This window comes from Prionailurus bengalensis, chromosome F2 (genome assembly GCF_016509475.1).
Source record: "Prionailurus bengalensis isolate Pbe53 chromosome F2, Fcat_Pben_1.1_paternal_pri, whole genome shotgun sequence".
Classification (NCBI taxonomy): Eukaryota; Metazoa; Chordata; class Mammalia; order Carnivora; family Felidae; genus Prionailurus; species Prionailurus bengalensis.
Window position 1 is genome coordinate 13,779,929 of NC_057353.1, and position 21,970 is coordinate 13,801,898.

Here is a 21,970-nt window from a genome sequence, read left to right on the forward strand (position 1 = left end):
CTTTGTGGACAGCTTAGAGCCTGAAGGCTGGATTCTGTGTCTCCCTCTCTCTCTGCCCCAACCCCACTCGCACTCTGTCTCTATCTCTCAAAAATAAATAAAAATGTTAAAAATTTTTAAAAAAAAACTACTAAGGCCCTGGAATGTCAGCAAAAATGAGGATAATATTGAGAAGATAAAATCCACAGATTGATTAGTAAAGCCCTTCATAATCTGGCATAAATCTATCTTTCCATTGCAAGACTGCCAATTTCCATTATGTAGCTTAATTGTAAAGCACTGATTAATTATGGGAGTGCCTTCCACCTTCATAATCACTGTGGGTTTGTATATTTAGGTCAACGATTTTCTGACAGATGAGCAAGGGCAACCCCTTTTGATTCTCATAAAGGTGTCATTCAGGCTCAAGCAGGGTTGTTCCAACCTTATCCTCTATAGTATCCAAAATTGGACTCCCACCCAGCTGTCTCAGATTGAATTCTGTGAGAAACAGACTCTGAGGTAGAAATTTGCATACCAGAAATTCAATGCCGTGTGCCCTTAGGATGAACACCAGGAGGAGGTGAAGGAAGCAGGGCTGAACAGATGGGAGAGTTGAGCTGCAGTGCAGACTCAACAAAGACATCAAGCAATCCCACAGGGAGCTCCTGTGCTGCGACAGCCCTTCAAAATTGTTTGCTTTGAGGGAAAGTGACTTATGGTCCTGCATTGACCAGCCATTGGATATGGACCCTGTGTGGGGAGGGGACCTGACCTAGGGTGAGACAGATCTAGGACCTGACCTTCACCTGAGAGCCATTCCCAAAAGTGATTGGGTGGACAACCATCAACCATCAACACTCCCAACAGCTGGAGGATGAATACTTGGTCCCCATGGGGTCCTGAGTGATGTACCACAACATTCATTACACCAATCCTGCCTCCCAGTATTCTTATTTCTTCCCCTATCCATTAATGTAACAAATATATATTAAGTACTCGGTCTATTGGCTGGGTCTTGGCAATACAAAGGTGAGTGGAAAATGATCTTGCAGTCTAAGGGGGAAAAAACACAGGAAAAATAGTTATAAACACTTTAATAAAGGTCATTGCAATGAGCTTTGGGAATGCAGAAGAGGGAGTTTTACTTCATGGAGAGATTCGGTCTGTCTTTCATGGGGGATAGAAAGCTTGAGCTCAGTACATGTATATTCCAACTTCCAGACTTCCCATTTGACCTGGAATGCCCTCTCCACTCTTTTTTGCCTGTTTAAATCCTCTTCTTTATGGCTCTGACCCAATTCTAACTACCTATCACAAGCCTTCCCTCATCAACCCACCCTATGGTCTTGAAGAAGGCTGCTCTGCACAATCCCAGATACTTCTTATGCTGCACATCACCCATCATTTCATGGAAGTGTCATGTCACTCTTCCTAAAAGGCAAACACCAGCAGGACAGCGGTCAAAACAACACTAGCAATGACTTAATAAAAGATTATTACCACAGAATACAGAGCTCAAAGAGACTTTCGAGATGATCCCAAATGGGGGGAAAAAGCAAGAAAGAAGATCAGGACTTTCAAAGGTCTGCCAGCTGGCAAAGCAAAGAGTTAAGCTTAGAACAAAGTCCATTGATGACCATCCCCTGCCTTACACTGTCTCCTCCAATGAATGGAACAATTCATGAGTCTCAGTGTTAGCAAATTTAAGGAAACATTGAAGTACACATTAGGAGGTAGAATTTTCTCCAACATAATAACTAAACTTTATCAAGTCAGAGACTTATGATTCCCATACGTTGTTCAGTGTTACTAGATATATGTTTAAGTAAAGATCCTAGGTGTCTCTTATTATAGACTCACAAGAAGGTTGGAGAGAATCCATAATACAATGTGTGTATCTAATTGAGCTATGATGGAGAAACTGGGAATATTTCTGTTATCTCTATGATATCTACAGTCTGCCTCCAAAAGTGCCCAGGGTACTATTATGAGATAAAATCCACTAGATTAAATGAACCGGTACTGTAATTATTTGTGACAACGTGTGTGTGTGTGCACCCATGCATGCATGTGTTATCTTGGTACATACTTCCATACCTCCATACCTCCATTTGAAACAGTTAAGCAAACTGAGTGAAACATGGTCCCTCCAAAGACTAACAATCAAATTTACCCAGGGGTGTTTTAAAAATATTTCTGAGTCTCAGTCTCTGGAGATCTTCATTGACTGGGTATAAAATGAGGTCGAAAAAGCTACATATGAAGAGCTCCCCAGATAATCCTCCTGTGTAGCCAGATTTGAAAATTATATTGCGATGAAGTGTGAGGTGACAGAGGTCGGTCACTTCTTGGTACTACCACAGAGGGTGAAATGGCCATACTACCAGTTTAGGGCCTCTGACTGCTGGTCAGTTTCAGGCAGTCCCATCAGTCACAAAGAGGTCTAGAGGAAGAGATAGGGACACCTACAGCCATACCTTGAAAAACAATGAAAGATACTTACCTTACATGCCATATCAATGACATCCTTGAGGGTGATTTATAACAAATGTTACACTCTATGTCAAAATGCATGCTCCTAGTTCAGGCCTCTCCCTCCCCAATTATCCCTGTGCCATCAATTCTAACCCCTCCATGTGTTCATCTCTAATCCTCATGCTGGAATGGCCTAAATAGATTCTGCACTTCAAGGCTCAGTTTAACCTGAGTCTCATTTCCTAACTTAGAGAACAATAGATCATTGAAAAGAACTTGAGAGCTATTTGAGGCCTTAAGGGCATATTTACAATGAGAGTTTATTTATCTCTAGCAAGTGGGTGTATATATAGTATGTGTGTAAACTTAAAAATGTAGTCCAAAAAATAAAGGGAAGAGACTTTTATTCATTTAAACTTGCTTAGTAACACTAAATATTCATTACAATAGCAGAAAAAACTACACTCAAAAATATGATCAGCTTGCTCTACTCACTTCTCTATTCTTTTTAATTAGGAAGCATTATTTTTAAGTTCTGTAGGCCATTAGTCCACTCATTTGACTGAATTCTTTTTTTTAAAGTATAACTGATATACACGGTTATAATAGTCTCAGGTGTACAACATGATTTAACATTTGTATACACTGCAAAATGAGCACTGCCATAAGTCTAGATGTGATCCATTACATACAGAGTTACAAAAACCTTTCTTGCGATGGGAACTTTTAAGATATACTTTCAGCATCTTTCATATTTGTAGTAGAATATTATAGACAATAGTCACCAGGCTATACATTATATCCCCTTGACTTATTTTATAACTCAAAGATTGTACCTCTTGACCCCCCCTCACCCATTTTGCCTACCTCCCAACCCCCCTCCTTTCTAGCAACCACCAGTCTCTTCTCTGTATCTATGAGTTTCATTTTGCTTTGTTTTGTTTGTTTGCTTTGGTTTGGGACTTCACATATAAGTGAAATCATACAGTTTTTCTCTTTCTCTGTCTGACTTATTTCATTTACCCTCAAGGCCCATCCATGCACAAATGGCAAGATTTCATTCTCTTTATGGATAATATTCCATTGTTTATATATTTTCCAAAACTTCTTTATCCATTTATCCATCGATGGTTGTTTCCATATCTTGGCAATTGTAAATAATGCTACAATGAACATAAGAGTTCATATATCTTTTTGAATTAGTGTTTTCATTTTCTTCAGATAAATACCTGCTAGATATTGGAATTGCCAAATCATATGGTACTTGTATTTTTCATTTTTTGAGCACTCTCTGTAATGTTTTCCACAGTGGCTATACCAGTTCGCATTTCCACCAACAGTGTACAAGGGTTTCCTTTTCTCCACATCCTTACCAATGCTTATTATTTCTTATCCTTTTGATAATAACCATTCTGACAGGTGTGAGACAATATCACATTGTAGTTTTGATTTGCATTTCCCTCGTGATTAGTGATGTTGAGCATCTTTTCCTGTGTCTATTAGCCGTTTGTATGTCTTCTCTGGAAGAATGTCTACTTAGATCCCTTGCCCATTCGTTAAATCTTATTGCTTGCTTTGGAGTTTGTCGTTGTTGTTGAAATGTATGAGTTCTTTATATATCTTGGATACTAACCCCTTAGCAGATATATGATTTGCAAATAACTTCTCCCATTTGGTAAATTGCCTTTTTATTGTATGATGGTTCCCTTCACTATGCAGAAGCTTTCTAATTTGACTTAGTCCCATCTGTTTATTTTTGCTTTTGTTGGCATTACCTTTGGAGTCAGATCCAAAAAATACCACCAAGACCAATGTTAAAAAGCCTGTGTTTTCTTGTAGAAGGTTTATGGTTTTTGTGCTTACATTCAAGTCTTTAATCCATTTTGAGTTAATTTTTGTGTATAGTATAAGATAGTGGCCCATTTTTATTCTTTTGCATGTAATTATCCAGTTTTCCCAACACCATTTATTGAAGAGACCATCCTTTCCCCTGTGTATAATCTTAGATCTTTTGTTGTAAATTAATGTACCATATGTGTGTTATTTTATTTCTGGACTCCCTATTCTGTTCCAATGCTTCATGTATATGTTTTTATGCCAATGCCATACTGTTTTGATTATTATAGCTTTCTAATCTAATTTTAAATCAGAGAGCGTGATGCCTCTTGCTTTATTCTCAAAATAGCTCTAGCTATCTGGGATCTTTTGTGGCTACACACAAGTTTTAAGACTGTTTGTCCTATTTCTGTGAAAATTGTTACTAGAATTTTGATAGAGGTTGCATTCAATCTGTAGATTGCTTTAGAAACTGTAGACATTTTAACAATATTAACTCTTCCAATCCATGAGCATAAGGTGTCTTCCCATTTATTTGTGTCTTCTTCAGTTTCTTTTATCAATGTGTTATAGTGTTCAATGTAGCTTGACTTCCTTGGTTAAATTTTCTCCTAGGTATTTTATTCTTTTTAATGCAATTGTAAATGGGATTGTTTTCTTAATTTATTTTTCTTTTTTTTAATGTTTATTTTTGAGACAGAGAGAGAAAGCACAAGCTTGGGAGGGGCAGAGAGAGAGGAGGACAGAGGATCCCAAGTGGGGCTCAAACTCACACACCGTGAGATCATGACCTGAGCTGAAGTCAGACACTTAACCGTGCCCCAATTAATTTCTCTTTCTGATAGTTCATTGTTAGTTTCTAAAAATGCAACAGATTTTTATATATTGATTTTGTACACTGAAACTTTAATCAATTTGTTTATTGGTTCTAACAGTTTTTTGATGATGTCTTTAGGATTTTTTGTATATAAAATTATGTCATCCTCAAATAGTGACAATGTTACTTTTTCCTTTTCAATTTAGATGACTTTTATTTCTCTTTCCTGCCCAATTGGTCCAGCTAGGATTTCCAATACTCTGTCAAAAAACAGTGTGAGAGTAAGCATCCTTGTCTTGTTCCTGATCTTGGTGGAAAAGCTTCCAGCTTTTCAATGTTGAGTAAGATGTTAGTGTGGCTTGTGATATGTGGTTTTTATTGTATTCCAGTGTATTCTGTCTATACCCACTTTGTTGAGAGGTTTTTTTTATATGAAATTTATTGTCAAATTGGTTTCCATACAACACCCAGTGTTCATCCCAACAGGTGCCTTCCTCAATGCCTATCACCCACTTTTCCCTCTCTCCCACTCCCCAAGAGTTTTTATCATTAGTGGGTGTTGAATTTTGTCAAATGGTTTTGTGCATTTATTGAGATGGTCATATGAACTTTTGTTCTTCATTTTGTTAATGTGGTTAGTTTGATTGATTTGCAGATATTGAAACATCCTTACATCCCTGGAATAAATAAATCTCGATCATGTTGTATGATCCTTTTAATGTAGTTGAATTTGGTTTGCTAAAATTTGCTGAGGGTTTTTGGATCTATGTTCATCAGAAATGTTGGTCTGTAGTGTGCGTGTGTGTGTGTGTTTGTGTGTGTGTGTGTGTGTGTGTGTGTGTGTGTGTGTTCGTGTGGTGTCCTTGTCTGGGTTGGTATCAGGATAATGCTGGCCTCATAAAATGAGTTTGGGAGTTTTGCTTTCTCAAATTTTTGGAAGATCTTAAAAAGGATAGATATTAACCTTCTTTGAATGTTTGGTAGAATACTCCAGTGAGGCATCTTGTTTGTTGAGAGTTTTTTGATGACTGATTCAATCTCCTTACTAGCAATTGGTCTTTTTAAATTTTATATTTCTTTATGATTCCATCTTGGAAGATTGTATGTTTCTAGAAATTTATCCATTTTTTTCTAGGTTGTCAAATTTGGTGGCATGTAATGGTCATAGTGGTCTTTTATGATTTTTGTGTTTCTTTAGTATCAATTGTAACTTCTCTTTCATTTCTGATTTTATTGATTTGAGTCCTCTCATTTTTCTTCTTAGCAAGTCTAGCTAAAGCTCATCAATTTTGTTTATCTTTTCAAAAAAACAGCTCTCAGTTTTATTGATATTTTCTATTGTCTTTTTTGTCTCTTTCAGTTTTATTGATATTTTCTATTGTCTTTTTGTCTCTTTTCCATTTGTTTCTGCTCCGATCTTTATTATTTCCTTCCTCCTACTAACTTTGGGCTTCATTTGTTTTTCTTTTTCTAATTCCTTAAGGATAGGTTAGATTGTTTACTTGAGATATTTTTTTGTTTCTTGAGGTAGGCATATAACACTATAAACTTCCCTCCTTGAACTGCTTTTGCTGCACCCCATACGTTTTGGTGTGTTATATTTCCATTTTCATTTCGCTCAAGATATTTTTTTTCTTTCTGCTTTAATTTCTTTGTTGACCCATTGTTTTTTCAGTATCATGTTGATTAATCTCCAAATACGTGTGAATTTCCCAATTTTCCTTTTTTTTTTTTAATGTTTATTTATTTTTGAGAGAGAGAGACAGAAAGAGAGGGAGACACAGAATCTGAAGCAGGCTCCAGGATCTGAGCTGTTAGCACAGAGACTGATGCGGGGCTCAAACACATTAACCATGAGATCATGACCTGAGCCAAAGTCAGATGCCTAAGGGACCGAGGCTCCCAGACACCACTCCCAATTTTCTTCTTGCAATTGATTTCTAGTTTCATAGCATTGTGGTCACAAAAGATGCTTGATATGACTTTATTCTTCTTAAGTTTATGGAGACTTGTTTTGTGGCCTAACATATGATCTATCCTGGGGAATGCTCTGTATGCACTTGAAAAGAATATATATTCTCTTGCTTTTGGATGGGATATTATACACACACACACACACACACACACACACACACACACACATATATATAATTGCCATCTGGTCTAATGTGTTTTTTAAATCCAATATTTCCATAGTATTTTCTATTGTTCATCTATCCATTGAGGTAAGTGGAGTATTAATGTCCCCTACTATTATTGTATTCTGTCAATGTCTCCCTTTATATCTGTTAATACTTGCTTTATGTATTTAGGTTCTTCTATGTTGGGTGCATAAATATTTACAAATATTGTATCTTCTACTGAATTGATCCCTTTATGGTTAAGTAATGCCCCTCTTTGTCTTTTATTATGTTCTTTGTTTTAAAGTCTATTTTGTCTGATACAAGTATTGCTACCCTGGCTTTATTTTAGTTTCCATTTTCATGAAACTTATTTTTTCCATTCTTTCACTTTCAGTCTCTGTGTCTTTACTTTTGAAGTGAGTCTCTTATAGGCAGCCTATAGAAGGGTTTGGGTTTTTAATCCAATCAGTCACTCTATTTTGATTGGAGAATTTAGCTCATTTAAATTGAAAATAATTATTGGTAGGTTGTCCTTGTTGTCATTTTGTTAATTCTTTAAAATCTAGCTGCTTTGTTGTTGCTCTCTGTTTCTTTCTTCTTTTCTTGCTCTCTGTGATTTGATGACTTTCTAAAACATGCTTCAATTCTTTTCTCATAATCTTTTGTGTATCTACTATAGGATTTTGCTTTATGGCTACCATGTGGCATACATATACACAACAGTCTATTTTAAGCTGATAGCAAGTTAGTTGGAATGTATTCTAATACTATACATTTTGTACTACCCCGCCACAATTTTGTTTTTGATGCCATATTTGACATCTTTTTTATGTATCCCTTAACTAATTATTGTAGTTATAGCTATATTTACTACTTTTGCCTTTTAACCTTCATATTATCTGTGGTTAAGCCACTAACTTTACTATATTTACGTTTGCTAGTGAGATTTTTACTCACACGTTTTCTTCTTATTAATTGGTGTCCTTTCTTTTTTGCTTTAAGAAGTTCCTTTAACATTTCTTGCAGATCCGGTTTAATGGTGATGACCTCCTTTAGCTAATGTTTGTCTAGGAAGCTCTTTATCTCTCCTTCAATTCCGAAAGATAATCTTGATGGGTAGAGTATTCTTGGTTGGAATTTTTTTGCCTTCAGCACTTTGAAAATATCATGCCACTCCTTTCTGGATTGCAAAGTATCTGCTGACAAATCTGCTGATACTATTATGGGTGCTCTTTTGTATGTAACAAGTTGTTTTCTCCTGCTGCTTTTAAGATTCTCTCTTTATCTTTAACTCTGGACATTTTAATTATGATGTGATCGTTGTGGGTCTCTTTAAGTTCATCTTTTTTGGAATTTTCTGGGCTTCCTGGATCTGAATATCTTTTTCTTCTTTAGGTTAAGAGAGTTTTTAGTCATTATTTCTTCAAATAATCTTTCTGCCCCTTTCTCCCTCTCCTTCTTCTGGCAACCCTATAATGCAATATCATTCCACTTGGTATTCTTCTATAGGTCCTGTAAGCTATATTCACTTTTTAGAATTCCTTTTTCTTTTGGCCACCATGTTTGGGTAAGTCCCACTGCCGTGTCTTCTAGACCGTGTATTCTTTCTAATGCTTCATCTAGTCTGCTGTTGAATCCTTTTAGTGTATTTTACAGTTTACTTATTGTATCCTTCAGCCTTGTGCCTTCTGTTTGGTGCTTTCTTATGTTTTCTGTCTCTTTGTCAAAGTTCTCACTGTGTGCATACACCCTTATCCCAAGTTTGGTGAGTATCTTCATGACTTTGAACTGATAAGTAATCAGGTAAATTACTTATCTCCATTTCATTAAAGTGTTTTTTGTTCTGGTATTTTGTCTTTCATCTGCAACATATTCCTTTTTTTCCCTCATTTTGCTTGACTCTCTGTGTTCGTTTCCATGTATTAGGTGAAACAGCTCTCTCTCCCGGTCTTGAAGGAGAGGCTTCTTGTAGCAGATGAACCTTATCCTTGATCCTGCCCTAGCTTATCGCTTTTTCCCAAACCTCTGTAATCACAGAGGTTTATAAATTTTTAAAAATTTATTCTTGATAGGTCCTCATTGTTGAAGGAGTGCCAAGTCCCATGAGTGCTCCAGAGGAAAGGACTAGCCCCCAGTTTTAGTCTCGTTGGAAGCTAACCTCTCAGGCAGCAGCTTTTGATGTGTGCAAATATATACAGTCCTGAGAAGGTGCCTGACACCTTGTCAGGGTGCCTGACAAGGCAATCCTGTGTTGTCTGTTGGGTGATAGTTGGAAAACTCAGAGCTCAAAATGAGTGTATTAGGTGCTTTTCGGGAAATACTAGGGAGCTTTAGTGAAACCAGAGAAAGAGTGCAAAGATGGCATCCCCTGGCCTACATTCCCTGAGAATGCAATCCTTCCAGGCCACCAGAGCCAACAGTCAAGGGGCACCTCCTGTGTGAAGTGCATGTGGCTGCCAGCTCTGGCAGGGCTGCAGGGATAAGGTGTTGAGCTGCTTGGCTCTGGGGGAACTGGGAGCCTGCATTAGGCATGAGGGGTCCACACACCAGTGCTCGTAGGTTAGAGAGAAAATGCAAAAATGACACCCACAAGTGTCCCCGAAGAGAGTCCTAATCGGCTTCTGCCCTCTTGCAGGTGCTTTAAGATTAGCAAATGAGTCTTCATGCATGGTCTGGGCACTTTTCAAATTGCTGCTTTAATGCTGGGGCCCACGCAAGTGAGTCTGCCTAGAAGCACCTTAAGAGCGGAATTTCCATTCCCTATAGCCCCACGGTTCTCCTTGACCTAAGTCCCATTGGTTTTCAAAGCCAGGCATTTGGGGAGCTCCTCTCTCTGATTCATTTCTCAAGGGTTGAAGTACCTGATATAGGGCACAAAGCCCTCACTTCTCAGGGAGAAAGTCTGGATTTGTGAGATTCTTCCCAATTGTATGTCACTGCACTGGGGGTGTAAGGTGTGGCACTACCACGTCTCTGCCTCTTCTGCCCTTGGTGTGGCTCTTTTCTTATTTATTGTGGGGGAGCTGCTCAGCAGTTTTTCAGGTCTTTGGCAAAAGGAATTATTTCATATGTAGCTGTAGGTTTTTGTGTTGTGGGAGGAAGTGAATTCAGGATATTCCTATGCCATCATCTTGAATAGCCTAATTCAGAATTATTAAGTTCTCTAAGGTGGTACACATTAAAATTTCCTTACAGCAAGCATCCTTTTTCTCTAACTTTGTTAAATAATATTTCCCATCTAGAAGAATTCTATCATTGTAACAAGGTTGATTTTAAATGGATGAACCAAGAGAAATTGAGTTCCATTCCCTAAGCACTGTCTAATTGCCAAATAACAGGAACTCCTTGCTCCAAGACAAAAACCTGATCTCATTAGTACCTGCTGTTTTGGTAGAGGGAAGACAATTGTATGTGAAGGGTACTATGCTTTTGGAAATGCTAATTAACTATACATTATTTATTGGAAATGCAATGCTCTCCTTATTCTGTAGCTGGGAAAACAGAAGAAGTGAAGATGTAAATAGCTGAGACCTGCTGAATTGTAATGAACTTGCAAATTTGGGTTCCATGGCTGGTTTGAATACAACTTTATATCCATGATGTCAGTCTTTCCTCTTTATCTCTGATGGACCATCAAAGTCTAAGAGTGTGGGATGGAAAAGAGCTCTATCATCTGGCAGGTTTTAGCTGAGCTAAGGCAGTTTGGGAACCTTAATTTTCTTTTTAGAGTGGAAAATAATAGATAAATACACAACAGTAATAGTAAATAAAAAAATTTCTCAGCCCAAACCAAGGGGTCAATGACAATTAAGAGGTAGCAGCTTGGCATATGCTGGTTTCTTACAAATTAAATTTATTTGCATCACTGTCGCAGAATTGTAACCATGTTAAAGTTTTTATGCATTGTTTTTCTAACATTGGGTGCTAACATTAGTAATAAATGGCCAGGAAGAGACAGGATCTCTTTACACACCAGGTATAGAGAGTGAGGACTTTCAGTTCTCACAAGCCTAGGAATTCGTTTTCTCTGCAGCACACGCATCTGGTGTGCCGGGGGCGAAACAGAACAAAGATCAAACAAGAACAGCGTTTCTGGCCTTGGTTTGTTCCCATGATGTGATTGTTTTAAGTATCCACCAATTTTTCTAAATATGTGGTTACCAAATGCTAGAATGTGAGAATATGGACAGTTAACTTCAGATCTTTATGTAATTTGTTATTTCACCTGAATCAGCTTCGTGACACATCGGGAAGAAGCAGAAGAGCTGGTGTCTCTGCCATTTGCACCTATGTCCAGTAACACCCTCAAGTCTCAGCTCTATCTGTACCCATCATGTTAGTGGAATGGGCCAGATAAAGATCTATAAATCTTTTAAAAAGTTATATTATGCAAATTTTGAAACAAATAAAAGTAGAAGGTACAGTATAATAAAGCCCATGTACTCATCACGCAACTTCAATCGCTAGCAACAGTTTCCAAACTTACTGATCACATACCCTTACCACTGAATTCAGGAGAACTCATACACAACTTATATGTACATTATAAACCTGCATTACTGTATCATTGCATTATTGACATTTTAAAACACACTTTGCAAGTATATATTTTTAACGTATGAGTTAAAACCTAATGAAATTTCATTCACGAATGCTCATAGCAGCTTTATTTATGAGAGCTGAAAGCTGGAACCAATCCAGATGTCCGTTGACTAGTGAATAGATAAGCCAACCTCTATATTCATACAATGCAATGCTACTCAGTAATAAAAAAAGAATGAAGTATTGATAAATGTAACAACATAAATGAATCTCAAAAACACTGTGAGAAGCCTGTCTCAAAAGGTAACGTACTCTATTATTTCATTTATTTGACATTCTTGGAAGGACAAAACTGTTTTCATGGAAAATTAATTACTGTTTGCCAGCAGTTATAGGCAGGGTAAATGTGTGATTTTAAAGGGATAGCATAAGACAGTTTTTTGAGGTGATAAAACTGCTCTATATCCTGGTTACAGTGATGGCTATACAAAACTATACAGGTATTAAAATCCATAAAACTATACACCAAAAGCAAAAGAGTCCATTTTATTGTATGGTAAATACCAAAATAAGTAATGAGAAAAATATAATAAAGTTCTAATATTTTATCTTTGTACTCCAATGCCTCATCATCCGTCTTTAACTTGGAAGTCAGTAGAATAAATTGCCTCTGAATTCCCTTTTAGTGATCATGGTCTGTAATTATCAAGTTACCATGACAGATTAAAAATAGTCAAAAATTCTTTGACACTTATTTCACTGAGGGGTGGGGTCTATGTCCCTTCTCCTTGAATCTGAGAGAGTTCTCTCATTGCTTTGGCAAATGGAATACAGAGGAAATGATTCTGTGTCAGTTTCTGGAGCCAGGTCTGAAGAGATCAGAAGTTCCTACACACTTCCTCTTGAAATACTCACTCTTAGAACTCAGTCACCATGCTGTGAGGAAGCCCAAGCAGTTCCATGGACAATCCCGTGTAGAAAGAAACCAAAACTCTTAACTAACATCCTTTTGGCTGACCTCCCAGCCAACAGCCACCAAAGCATGCCAACCATATGAAAGAGCCATGTTGGAAATAGATATCCAGCTCCAAGCAAACCACCTCAGCTGACAACATGTGGACAGATTAAGGCATTACCACCAATTCCTGCCCAACTTGCAAATTCACAAGCAAAATTAATTACTATGGTTGTTTTGAGCTACTAAGTGTTGGGTGGTCTGTTATATAGTAATAGATAACTGAAGGATTTCTTCAGAAAAAGTAGTCCTCAGAGTCATGAGTTGTTGCCTTCTTGCCGAGTATTAGTGTATCAGCCTCAACAACCTGCATCAAAATTGTCTGAAGTTCTGTGAAAAAAGCACCCACCTCCATTTCTCACCAAACCTATTGACTAAGAATTTCTTGAAGTAGGGATTCAAAAACCCACATTTTTAACAAGCTGCCCATGTGACTCTTGTGCATCCTAATGTTTGGCCCCTAGCATTTCAGACACTCTTAAAAGATGAACTGAAAATAGTTGGACCAGGGAGGTGATGTCATGTGTCACTACCAGAAAAGATACATTCAATGAAGAAAAGAAATTTACTACAAGAAAACCAGGTAGACAGGTCCTTGAAGTAAGTTTGTTCTACAAGGCAAAATAGAGCTCATCAGAGCACAGATTCTCCATGAATATAAAAACATGAGATAGTAAGAGCTGGTGTATTACAAAGAATGGGTAGAAACACTGACATTTATTGACTAACCACATTATATGAACAGGGCGTGTAAGTCCTGTGATTTTTATGATTTTGACAAATTAAATAAGAATGACTTAATATGGAGGCAAGGTAACAAAGCTAATTTTTTTTTGCTCTTTACTTCTATATCTTAAAATAGTGCTTTCATGTATATAGTTAACAGAAAAACCATTTAAGAAACTATAACCTCCTAATTTTTTAGCTACTAATTTTTTTGTTCATTAAAACTATTTGTGCCTAAAGTAGACCCCTTGAGATCTCTTCCTGCCTTCCATGACAAAATGAAAGAGAGAGATTTTTTTTTTTAGTTACCACATCTCTTGCAAGTTGACTTTGAAATGAAGTGGAAAATGAGTAAATTGAAGAAATTATCATCATGTTACAATCACTAAAAACAAAGGCTATAGAAAGAGAAGCTAAGATTCTATCATAGACATACATTGAAACTTCAAGGTGCTCAAAGTAGGCTCCAAAAGACAGAAATGGAAAAGATCTAAGATTCACAACAGAACATGGAAGATTTCTAGATATACCTTAACAAACCAATATTTTTCTTGCTGCTGGTTTTTGTTTCTGTTTTGCCATGGCTATAAGTCATCTAACACAACATATTCAAATGTCCTTTGGATGACCTTCTGGTGATTACTTATCAAGTAGTGTCTAAGATTTATATTTAATTATTACTGACTTCTCCCTCTAAGAAATAATCAAATCCAAAAATATTCCCTCTGTATTTGAGAAAGTGAAGTGAATGTACTAGAATTAAATCTGAGTTTTAATATTAAACTCAAGGGTTGATGTAAACAGTAAATAGCATTAACTAAGGGATTAAATAATCAAATAATAAATGTGAACATACTACATATAGATCCCTGTGCATAACAAGGCCTTGATTAATGTAATTTGCCTTAAATCCTTCTGAAGTTAAATTAATTCCTTTACTACTTAGAGTCTCTGTTGCCATTTTTTTCCTGAATTTTTGAAGGTAGGCTCACTTTCATAGCTTCATACAACCATGAAAATAGCCATACATATAACTATAAAAGTAAGTTGCATTACTAAAAACATCATGCTAGAAAATAAGGTATAAAATTCCCACTCAATCCCCATATCTGGAATAAATTTTTAATATGAAATACCTTTTTGTTTTAGATTTCTAATATAATACATAATGCCCTATAATGGTAAATTATAAGAAAATGCAGCAAATTTATTAAATATAATCTAATCTTTCTCCACAAGTTTTAGGACGTTGAATTGTATGAACTCAGTCTGTCTTTCTCCGACTATCTTCAAGATTCCCTTTTAGATGGGGGTGTGGGAGGAGGAATTGGAGGAAAGTAGTCAAATGGTGTAAACTTCCAGTGATAAGATAAATAAGCTCTAGGGATGTAATGTACAACATGAGGACTATAGCTAATGCTGCTGGACGATATATACCAAAGTTGTTGAGAGAGTAAATCCTAAGAGTTATCACAAGGAGAACATTTTTTTCTTTCCTTCTTATTGTATCTCTATAAGATGATGGATGTCAACTAAACATATTATGGTAAGCATTACACAATATATGTAAATCAAGCCAGCGTGCTGTCTGCCTTAAACTTATATAGTGATATGTGTCAATTATTTCTTAATGTAACTAGGAAAAGAATATCTTAAAAAATAAAAAGATTCCCCTTTGGTAAAACCAGAAGCCAAAGCAACAGCTGCTCTCGCCAATTACCTGGAATTGCAAGGAATTTTCTGACTGCAATGAGATCAGAAAAGAAACAAAGTCACCAGCATGGTTCGCGGGGTGAGAAACCTGCAGATTCAGGTCACCGAGGGAGCTTGGACAGAGGTCTTTCTCTGGGTCTACCTCACATGCTTTGGCTCCGATGGCTTCCATGTCTTTGTTATAAGGTCCATGGGGAGAAGACTCTGGCATGAAGCAGTGAGACATAAGAAACAGGACTCAGGGGCCAGCCGGGGAACTTAAGCAGCATTTAGTCAATTCAGGGAGCTAAAGACACAAATATCTGTTTGAAGAGTCCAGAGGAGAGTGAAACCTAAACCTAAACGTTTAATAAACAAAAAACAAACTCGCCTGGAAAGTTGAAGTGTGATAGGAACATTTATCACTAAAGGGAGTAAATGCAATTTCTGTTAAATTCACTCGCAGAAAAGACCAGACTCACAGTCTTGCCTCTGTTTGACATTCCTTGAAGGCTCCACTATTTGTTTTCTAAAAAAACATTAGCAAGGAGTAGCCAGCTTCCCCAGTGTTAGGACCTTGCAAATGACATTGTGTATAATGAACTGGCATTTATTTTTAATGAATGCTATCTTCTTTTTGTCCTCACAAACTTGCAATTTACTTAAGACGTGTGAAGTTGACTGATTCTGTGTGTCTTCATGGAGTAGGGAAGGTAACACCATCTCCATTTCAGGTTAAAACGTTACTTCATGATATTTTTAAATTGGGGATAATGATTTAATAATGATCATGACTGCAGAACTGAACGGTGTGTGTATTTAATAATATAGATACAGAGGAAAAGACTCCCACAATCAGTATCAGGCAATTGAACGAATCCCCTCCCCATGTCTGAAAATCTAAATCAGTAGGATTTTAGAGTTATCTTGAAGTGATTTTGCATTGTTCAGGGGAAATTTTTTTTATTCTGAATATGAAGATGATGTGTATGGCATTGTGTTATAGTACTCAAACATAGTGGCATTTTTGGCAACCAGAGAATGGCATTTCTGTTTGAAGTCTGTAGCTCAGAACTTCGTGTTTTCCACCTGCCTACTGATTTAGGATAACTCTCAGAGTAGCTATATTTTACCAAATGTGATGTACTATCAAATAATATTGACATTATTTTTCCAAATTCAACATGCTTTGGGGGTAATGAGAAACAAAAGACACTGAACTAATTTACTTTGTCTCCTGTGCCAAAAACAATTTGAAATTACCAAAGCAATTTACCTTGAACATGATCCAATATGTCCCCTCCAAAGGGAATCTTTGAACTTAATCTTTAAATTTTCCTTATATGTGTAGTCTGTAAGTGTTTACTAAATGTCTACAATGTGCAGAGTACATCTAAGAGCTAATGAGGGCGATGAAAGTTAAGGATAAACCCTCTTGACTCTCGAAAACTTGATAGGAATATAGAACATAGATGGAAGAAACAGTTAAATCTTAGGATTTAGAAGCGTGTGATGGTATGAAAATGTGTGGGGAAGGCATTGTTCTCAGTGCTTCTCGAAACACCAGCGGAGACAACAGGGACATTGGGAAAGAGATCTGTGGATCTGGAGGAAACTTAATAAGAAATGGAAGCTGCAAACAGGTAAAATCACGTAGCTAGGAGAATTCAAATTGTTGCATCATTGCCGTTGTCTTAGATATGTAAATGTTGTTCTCTCTCAAGAATGGTCTCCACAAGTTTTAAACAGAGACAATCGATTCTTTAGAACTATCAGAGAGGGATTTGATTGTTGGAGGAGCTACTGATTATACATATGGAAGATTCTTCATTTATAGGATACAATTACTAGGCGTAAGAGCTAGAAAAACCATCACGTATTTATTTTAATTGACACAAAGTAATCAGTGATTATATCCAAAGAAATAAACTCCCTCGCATTTGAAACACTAATTTCTAGTCATTTCAGTGAATCATAAATATGTGTTGAAATCCTTGCAGCTTGAACCAGACAGTGATATTTGTATCCCTGGGGTCGCCGGGATAACTTGGGCTCTTCTAATGGGAAGGAAATGAGTGGCTTTTTATTAACATTCTTAGCTTTGGATAACTAAGGGAGACATTTTAGTGTGTATCAGGGGGTTCTCCTTGCTCGTTAGTACAGGGTTGTAGGGATTTGGCTCCACACCTGAGCACCACAAAGTATAGATCTTTCTGGCATAATCCCACCCCCCTTCTAAAACATATCTGCTCTGGTCTCCCTGTTTCTGAAGCAGAAATACCACAGAGAAGCAGTCTATGTGTCATACTGTTTTTGTCTCTACATGTTTCCTTCTTCCAAAGGCTTAATAACAAGAATTATTTGTCTATCATTAACTTTATTTCTGTTAGTTTTGCAGACTTTCAACTTTCTTTCTTTTAAACCAACCTAAAATATGCTCAGCCTGACAGACTACGCTATTTGAACATTTTAGGGTTCTTTGCCTATTTTAGCAAAATAGACTTTGACACCACCACAGAGCGATGTATATGATCCTGTGGCTCTATCGAATGGATTTGAGTTTCTTAAAAAGTCTCTTGCAGGGGCGCCTGGGTGGCTCAGTCGGTTAAGCGTCTGACTTGATTTCAGCTCGGGTCATGATCTCACGGTTTGTAAGACGGAGCCCCACATCGTATGGCTCTGCACTGACAGTGTGGAGCCTTTGGGGGATATTCTCTCTCTCCTCTGTCTCTGCCCCTCCCCACACCTCTCAAAATAAATAAATAAACATTTTTGAAAAGTCACTTGAAAAGACAAAAGATACTCAGATCTGAAGTGGTGATGTTTTAGGCCTTGAGAATTATAATAAAAGGAAATGAATCTTTTTAAGAGAGTTCCTTGGGATGACTTGGTCAGATAAATGAAATCAGAAGTGGGTTTCAAATTGTAGAAAATCAAAGACGTTTATAAAATGTCTTCACTGCACCCAGGAATCACACACAAGTTGCAGCATTTTCTCTTTAGGTTATAAACTACATGGAAAATAGGGCTGGATTTTATTCTCGTATATTTACATCCACATACATCCCTCCCTCCATAGCATTGCTTTTAGTAGGCATTCAATAAGTATTTTTGAATGAATGAATGGCTTTTGTAAATAATAAGGCAAGTCTTACTGTTAACCCCTTGGTGGGGGGAGGGGGGGGGAGTTTCTGGCATACATCTTCCTCACCCACATTATCCTTCAATTGCTAATTTCACACAGAAAAGAAAGATCTCAAAGGGATGTTGACTTATTTAGTGGCCTGGTTACATACTTAGAGTTTATAATGCATATACCATTGCTTAACATAATCTGTTCAGTTCCACCATAGACATATCTACCAGGCAAAATTTCTAACAAATTAATTTTTCATTGCAAAATATGTTTTTTACCTTTTCTCTCAGGTATGCTTTATTTAAATCTGAACGGTCAGAAGACATAGTGAAAGGGAGAGTAAGACTTTCTTTCTTCTGGCTCCTGTCCTTTACCCTACTTTCTACATTTTTTTGGTGTTAAAAAACATTTCTATGAGGAGACCTCGAGGGAGCCAGATTGCCTAGGAGAGTCAGATTGATGATAGCTTTGCTGTCCCGATGCTGATTGACCTTCCAGGACGAAAGAAGTTCCACAAATAAATTTTAAAATTCTAAGCAAGGCAAATACTAATGGGGTGATTTCTGCAACCATTTTAATATAATAGCAGATACCTTTTCAGTCCCCAGTTTCTATGTTAAAAAGTTGGTAACTCAACTCACATAAAAGCAAAAATACAACTAGTGAATATATGACTTAGTGAAAGCAATCACCTGAACAGGTATAAATAGCATCTCATCAATTTAGCACCTCGGGGACTGCTGTGCATATGCTTTCTTGTGTTACTGTCTCACATTTCCCCCGGCAACTTTCACACTGAAGAGGCAACTAGAGAGTTCACACATCTACTACAACCAGGCATTCGTGGTAGGGAGCCTATGACCCACCCCCCCAAGATATGTATGCCTTTAACAGAACCTGTTAAAATGTTACCTTGTATGCCACAAGGGACTTCGCAGATGTGAATAAGATTAAGAACCTTGAGATGAGTGAGGAAATTGTCCTAGATTCTGCAAATGAGCCCAATGCAATCACAAAGGCATTTAAAAATGGAAGAGGGGAGCAGAAAAGGAAATTGGCGACAGGAGACATGAGAATTCAACCTGCCCTTGCTGGCCTTGAAGATGGAAGGGGCAGCCTGAGGCAAGGAACAGAGGCTGCATCTAGAAGCTGGAAAAGGCAAGGAGAGGGATTCTCCTGTAGAGCCCCCAGAAAGGAACACAGGGATTTTGACTTCCAGAAGTGTAAGATAATCAATTTTGGTTGCTTTAAGTGCCTACCTTCCTGATAATTTTCTACGGCAGCAGTAGGAAACAAATATGGTGTTTTTTTCAGGACTTGTTTCTGACCTGTGTCTCCTTCTGAAGGAGCTTCCCTGTAAGAGGGGCACTCAGCCCATGACCTCCTGCCTCTCCTCTGCAGCTGTTTACATGAATTCATGACCTCTCCTGTCCACACCAACAGAATGCCATTCAAGAAGTGAGAAAGCTTGGGGCGCCTGGGTGGCGCAGTCGGTTAAGTGTCCGACTTCAGCCAGGTCACAATCTCGCGGTCCGTGGGTTCGAGCCCCGCGTCAGGCTCTGGGCTGATGGCTCAGAGCCTGGAGCCTGTTTCCGATTCTGTGTCTCCCTCTCTCTCTGCCCCTCCCCCGTTCATGCTCTGTCTCTCTCTGTCCCAAAAATAAAAAATAAACGTTGAAAAAAAAAAAAAGTGAGAAAGCTCCCGCACGATCTCATTAGTGGTCAGGAGTCCAAAACTCTATGGTAAAAGTCCTAAAACCTCTAAGAAACTATTTGAGGCACTTTGCAACTTCACAACAAAAAGCTATTTGTATGCCCAGCTCATAGTGTGGTAACAGTAACTGCCAGGGCACGATCTGAAATATGATCATAAGTGCCCTAAACACATATATCCTTGGCTTGGCTGATATGACAGGGCATTTTGGACCTGAAAAATTTTTTTTGCGGCTCAACTTATTTGCATCTCTGCCTTGAGCTTTTAAAAAGAAAAGATTCCATTATTTATTGAAGTCATATGGGAGAGCTCTCCAGGGTTATCGACTGTAAACCTAAATAGAAAGGGAATGCATCCACAGAATAAAATAACTCTGTAGAAACTGTCTGTTCTCATGTCCAACGATGATTTACTTCTGGGGATAGTAAGGATTCCAGATTCCTTTCAGAAAACTTCAGATTGACTGCTCACCTTTGGGAGACTTATTTAAGCTTTAGGTTAGCACTTACAACAAAACGTGGTATCAGCCTAAAGGAAAATTTTTATTTTTTTAAAAAAAATTTTAAATGTTTATTTATTTTTCAGAGAGAGTGAGAGAGACAGAGTGTGAGTGGGGGAGGGGCAGAGAGAGAGGGAGACAAAATCCAAAGCATGCTCCAGGCTCTGAGCTGTCAGCACAGAGCCTGACGTGGGTCTCGAACACAAACCGTGAGATCGTGACCTGAGCTGAAGTCGGACGCTTAACTGACCGAGCCACCCAGGTGCCCTGGAAAATGTTTATTTTTAATCCAAGAATAGGGTAAGGAATATTTTTGTTTCATAAAAAAGATCCTCACTTCATTGTCCTTGCTCCATCCTATTCCATTTCCCTCCGACTTCAGTGTTATCAGGTGTTCATAGCCAGGCCTCAATGGGAACACTTTGTTTTCTTGTTCTGTATCACTCTTATCAGTACTAAAAGCTGAGGCATTAGAATTGAATGTGATCTTCTTGAAGTCCAGGGGAAAGGAAGATTGAGGCAAAAGACAAAAATGGCCAAGGGTTACTGGTAAAAGGAGCATGTTTCTTGTTGGTGGCTATCCCCATTTGGCATTCTCGTAGATATCTATCACTGCCTGGCTGTCAGGGGGCAGAAGTAATAGGCTTGGGCAACTGAGGAATCACAGTGGCCCCAAAAGTCCATGAATTATACTATCATTATCCAGCAAGAAAACACTCTCCACACCACTCTTAGGGTGCTCTATGCCGTCCAGTGCCACTTACCCTTCATGTTCACCATCTGAAAGGAAATTTAGATGAAATGATGCCTGCTTTCCCCACCAAGTACATTGTACACAATCATAAATCAATAAGGAATAGCTACCCAGAGACCTAGAACATATTTGGATACAATTAGAAATTGAAAAAGGAGTATTTTGTCACGTGCTAGGTTTTAGTTTGGGTTTTGGTTTGTTTTGTTGTTGTTTGTTTGTTTATGTATGTATTTATTTATTTATTTTAGGTAGTATAAAGGCAGATGTCCAATGTTGGGGATGCCTTTAGTGCCTCCATATTCTCAATTCTGTCTTTACCACCCTGGTTACATGTTTTATAAATCTCCCTCATAATACAGATCTGCTTAGACCTTAGGCTTCGGTGATAAAAACAATCCTATACCTAACCGAGCCGACTTTTTGCTCTGTATTGATTCCCCCTCTCCCAGCACCCAGCACACCTTCCCCAGAGAAGATGTTCCACAAAAGAGATTCAGGACTGGCTGCACTCAACATTCCCCGGGGCCTGAGTCTGAGTCCTGTGCAGGAGAAGTACTGGACAGGGACAGAGTGAATGATGAAAGAGCATCGGGTCAGGATTGAACACTTTCTAAGTAACTGATGTAACATTTGTATTTATTACCTTTGCTTATCACAGTT

The 21,970-nt window shown here is 37.8% G+C and overlaps 1 protein-coding gene across 2 annotated transcripts in view; it reads left to right on the top strand.

The window, feature by feature from the left end:
- The window catches only part of NKAIN3 (sodium/potassium transporting ATPase interacting 3), a 608,729-nt gene that overhangs the window by 510,524 nt on the left and 76,235 nt on the right, over positions 1–21,970 (top strand). The gene's annotated exons all lie outside the window — the stretch shown is intronic.